The sequence below is a fragment of the Copadichromis virginalis genome, unplaced genomic scaffold (genome assembly GCF_057382275.1).
Source record: "Copadichromis virginalis isolate Kocher_CV1m ecotype Utaka unplaced genomic scaffold, C_Virginalis_male_GT1.1 unmapped_scaffold_4, whole genome shotgun sequence".
NCBI lineage: Eukaryota > Metazoa > Chordata > Actinopteri > Cichliformes > Cichlidae > Copadichromis > Copadichromis virginalis.
Window position 1 is genome coordinate 1 of NW_028188592.1, and position 5,000 is coordinate 5,000.

Below are 5,000 nucleotides of genomic sequence, written 5' to 3' on the forward strand. Positions count from 1 at the left end.
GCTGGGACAGACGGTAGCTCGCCTCGCGGCGGACCGTCAGCTCGATCCCGAGATCCAACTACGAGCTTTTTAACTGCAGCAACTTTAAGATACGCTATTGGAGCTGGAATTACCGCGGCTGCTGGCACCAGACTTGCCCTCCAATGGATCCTCGTTAAAGGATTTAAAGTGTACTCATTCCAATTACAGGGCCTCGAAAGAGTCCTGTATTGTTATTTTTCGTCACTACCTCCCCGAGTCGGGAGTGGGTAATTTGCGCGCCTGCTGCCTTCCTTGGATGTGGTAGCCGTTTCTCAGGCTCCCTCTCCGGAATCGAACCCTGATTCCCCGTTACCCGTGGTCACCATGGTAGGCACATAAAGTACCATCGAAAGTTGATAGGGCAGACATTCGAATGAGACGTCGCCGCCACGGAGGGCCAGCGATCGGCTCGAGGTTATCTAGAGTCACCAAAGCGGCCGGGGCGCCCCCGAGAGGACGCCCCGCATGGGTTTTGGGTCTGATAAATGCACGCATACCCGGAGGGTCAGCGCTCGTTTGCATGTATTAGCTCTAGAATTGCCACAGTTATCCAAGTAACGGATGAGCGATCAAAGGAACCATAACTGATTTAATGAGCCATTCGCAGTTTCACTGTACCGGCCGCGTGTACTTAGACCTGCATGGCTTAATCTTTGAGACAAGCATATGCTACTGGCAGGATCAACCAGGTAGCCCCTCAGGCGGCGGCAGCGGCGCGCACGCACGCGCTCGCTCGCTCGCTCGCTCGGGGCTACTGAGCCCTGTCGACCAGGGCGAGGCTTTCCGGACGCACGTGTGGACCGGGGCGAGGGTTCGAGAAACCGTGTTTGCCGGACGGGGCCCCGTCGCCCTCGCGGGGTGGGCAAACTCTGGGTTTGCCTACCCACTCTGCGACGAGGCCCGCCGTGGTATGACCACCGGGACGGACCGGGCGTCTCGGTCTCGCTACCGAGCGATCGCGTCTGGCGGGGGGGGGAAGCGCGGGGAGGACAGGGCGGGGTCCGAGAACCACCACCCCCTTCGACCTTCGCGCTGTAACCCCCGGCCAGCGCTAGAGGCGAGCCTGCGGGCCGGAGGAGCTGACCGCCCGAAGGCGCCGGCGAAGGTGCCGGGCCCGGCGGCAGCCCTCTGATGGCAGGCCACGTTTGCCAGTCGATCGGGGTGGGAGGGAAGGCTGGCAGGCAGGTGGGCCGGAAGAGGAGGCTGCTGTGGCAGCAACTCGCTCTCTCGCGCCGTCCCAGTGCCGTCCGAGCGTTGCCGAGGGTGTCTGCTGACTTGCGCATCTTCAGACACCCGTCTCCCATAAATGACGGAGGGCACCTTTGCTACTCATTACCCTTAGACTGCTCAACTGGAGAGGGGAGAAAAAAAGGCCCTGGCCGAGGTGGTGAGTCGGCCTCCACTCTCCCTCACGGTTGAAAAAGATGTGCTCCTGGCGCACTGGCCCTGCTGAAAATCTCTCTCCATTTGGCCGAGGCAGAGAGTCGGCCTCCTCTCTCCCTTACGGTCGAAAAAGATGTGCTGCTGTCGAACTGGCCATTACATCCTCACCTGATCTAGTCCCCCATTAGATCCGCCCCCCCACCGCAGTTACCCCGTACCACATATCTAGCACGGACCTTGACCTCCAGCAGGCCCCGGGGACCCACATTACCCCCCCCCCCCCCCTTCCCCCTGCAGTTACCCTGTACCACATGTCTAGCATGGACCTTGACTTCCAGCAGGCCCCGTGGACCCACATTACCCCCCCCCCTGCAGTTACCCTGTGCCACATATCTAGCATGGACCTGGACCTCCAGCAGGCCCTGGGGACCCACATACTCCCCTGCTCTACTCCCCCACTAGCTTTCCTTTCTTGCAGTTACGCTCCAGCGCATATCCAGCATGGACCTTGACCTCCAGCAGGCCCCGTGAACCCACATTACCCCCCCCCCCCCCCTCCTGCAGTTAATCCTGTACCACATATCTAGCACGGACCTTGACCTCCAGCAGGCCCCGGGGACCCACATTACCCCCCCCCCCTTCCCCCTGCAGTTACCCTGTACCACATGTCTAGCATGGACCTTGACTTCCAGCAGGCCCCGTGGACCCACATTACCCCCCCCCCCTGCAGTTACCCTGTGCCACATATCTAGCATGGACCTGGACCTCCAGCAGGCCCTGGGGACCCACATACTCCCCTGCTCTACTCCCCCACTAGCTTTCCTTTCTTGCAGTTACGCTCCAGCGCATATCCAGCATGGACCTTGACCTCCAGCAGGCCCCGTGAACCCACATTACCCCCCCCCCCTCCTGCAGTTAACCCTGTACCACGTATCTAGCATGGACCTGGACCTCCAGCAGGCCCCGGGGACCAACATACTCCTCTGCTCTACTCCCCCACTAGCTTTCCTTCTCCCGCAGTTACCCTCCACCACAAATCCAGCATGGCCCTTGCCCTCCAGCAGGCCCCGAGGACCCACATACTCCTCCGCTCTAATCCCCCATGAGCTTTCCTTCTCCTGCAGTTACCCTCCACCGCATATCCAGCATGGCCCTTGACCTCCAGCAGGCCCCGGGGACCAACATACTCCTCTGCTCTACTCCCCCACTAGCTTTCCTTCTCCCGCAGTTACCCTCCACCACAAATCCAGCATGGCCCTTGCCCTCCAGCAGGCCCCGAGGACCCACAGTACCCCCCCCCCCCCCCCTGCAGTTACCCTGTACCACATATCTAGCATGGACCTTGACTTCCAGCAGGCCCCGTGGACCCACAATACCCCCCCCCCCCCCCTGCAGTTACCCTGTGCCACATATCTAGCATGGACCTGGACCTCCAGCAGGCCCCGTGGACCCACATTGCCCCCCCCTGCAGTTACCCTGTGCCACATATCTAGCATGGACCTGGACCTCCAGCAGGCCCTGGGGACCCACATACTCCCCTGCTCTACTCCCCCACTAGCTTTCCTTTCTTGCAGTTACGCTCCAGCGCATATCCAGCATGGACCTTGACCTCCAGCAGGCCCCGTGAACCCACATTACCCCCCCCCCTCCTGCAGTTACCCTGTACCACGTATCTAGCATGGACCTGGACCTCCAGCAGGCCCCGGGGACCCACACTTAAGCCCCCTCCCACTAACAAAGCAGAACACCACTGGCAAAATCCTCGTGCCCCTGGTACTCCAGAAAGCACATTGAAATGTGCCCCTGGTACACTGCGCAGAAGAACTGCCACACACACACACACACACACACGCACGCACGCACGCACGCACGCACGCACGCACGCACGCACGCACGCACGCACGCACTGCTTGTACCTATGGTACGACAACTTTCCTCCGTGCCCCTGGTACGACAGCTTTTCTCGTGCCTATGGTACAACAACTTTTCTCGTGCCTATGGTACAACAACTTTTCGCCGTGCCCCTGGTACACCGCTCAGTAGCACTTTGCCACACAAACTCTCCTCGTGCCTATGGTACGACAACTTTTCTCGTGCCTATGGTACAACAACTTTCCTCCGTGCCCCTGGTACGACAGCTTTTCTCGTGCCTATGGTACAACAACTTTTCTCGTGCCTATGGTACAACAACTTTTCGCCGTGCCCCTGGTACACCGCTCAGTAGCACTTTGCCACACAAACTCTCCTCGTGCCTATGGTACGACAACTTTTCTCATGCCTATGGTACAACAACTTTCCTCCGTGCCCCTGGTACGACAGCTTTTCTCGTGCCTATGGTACAACAACTTTTCTCGTGCCTATGGTACAACAACTTTTCGCCGTGCCCCTGGTACACCGCTCAGTAGCACTTTGCCACACAAACTCTCCTCGTGCCTATGGTACGACAACTTTTCTCGTGCCTATGGTACAACAACTTTCCTCCGTGCCCCTGGTACGACAGCTTTTCTCGTGCCTATGGTACAACAACTTTTCTCGTGCCTATGGTACAACAACTTTTCGCCGTGCCCCTGGTACACCGCTCAGTAGCACTTTGCCACACACACACTCCTCGTACCTATGGTATGACAACTTTTCTCGTGCCTATGGTACGACAACTTTTCTCGTGCCTATGGTACAACAACTTTTCGCCGTGCCCCTGGTACACCGCTCAGTAGCACTTTGCCACACAAACTCTCCTCGTGCCTATGGTACGACAACTTTCCTCCGTGCCCCTGGTACGACAGCTTTTCTCGTGCCTATGGTACAACAACTTTTCTCGTGCCTATGGTACAACAACTTTTCGCCGTGCCCCTGGTACACCGCTCAGTAGCACTTTGCCACACACACACACAACACTCGTGCCTATGGTACGACAACTTTTCTCGTGCCTATGGTACGACAACTTTTCTCGTGCCTATGGTACAACAACCTTTCCCCGTGCCCCTGGTACACTGCGCAGAAACTCTTTGCCACACACACACACCACTCGTGCCTATGGTACGACAACAGGCCCCGGGGACCTACATCGCACCTTGCTCTTGCCTCCCTTACAGCTGAAAAAGGTCCATGCCTGTGCCCTGGCCCTGCTGAAATTCCCTCTCCATTTAGCCGAGGCAGTGAGTCGGCCTCCTGTCTCCCTTTACGGTCGAAAAAGATGTGCTCCTGGGCGCACTGGCCCTGCTGCTACTCACATCGGGCATGGACCTGGACCTCCAGCAGGCCCCGGGGACCTACATCACACCTTGCTCTTGCCTCCCTTACAGCTGAAAAGGTCCATGCTTTTGCCCTGGCCCTGCTGAAATTCCCTCTCCATTTAGCCGAGGCAGTGAGTCGGCCTCCTGTCTCCCTTTACGGTCGAAAAAGATGTGCTCCTGGGCGCACTGGCCCTGCTGCTACTCACATCGGGCATGGACCTGGACCTCCAGCAGGCCCCGGGGACCTACATCACACCTTGCTCTTGCCTCCCTTACAGCTGAAAAGGTCCATGCTTGTGCCCTGGCCCTTCTGAAATTCCCTCTCCATTTAGCCGAGGCAGTGAGTCGGCCTCCTGTCTCCCT

At 58.5% G+C, this 5,000-nt stretch overlaps 1 pseudogene; it reads right to left on the reverse strand.

The window, feature by feature from the left end:
• On the reverse strand, nt 1-713 carry LOC146679327 (18S ribosomal RNA; annotated as a pseudogene; the record flags this gene model as incomplete).
• Between the last annotated feature and the right edge of the window lie 4,287 nt (nt 714-5,000).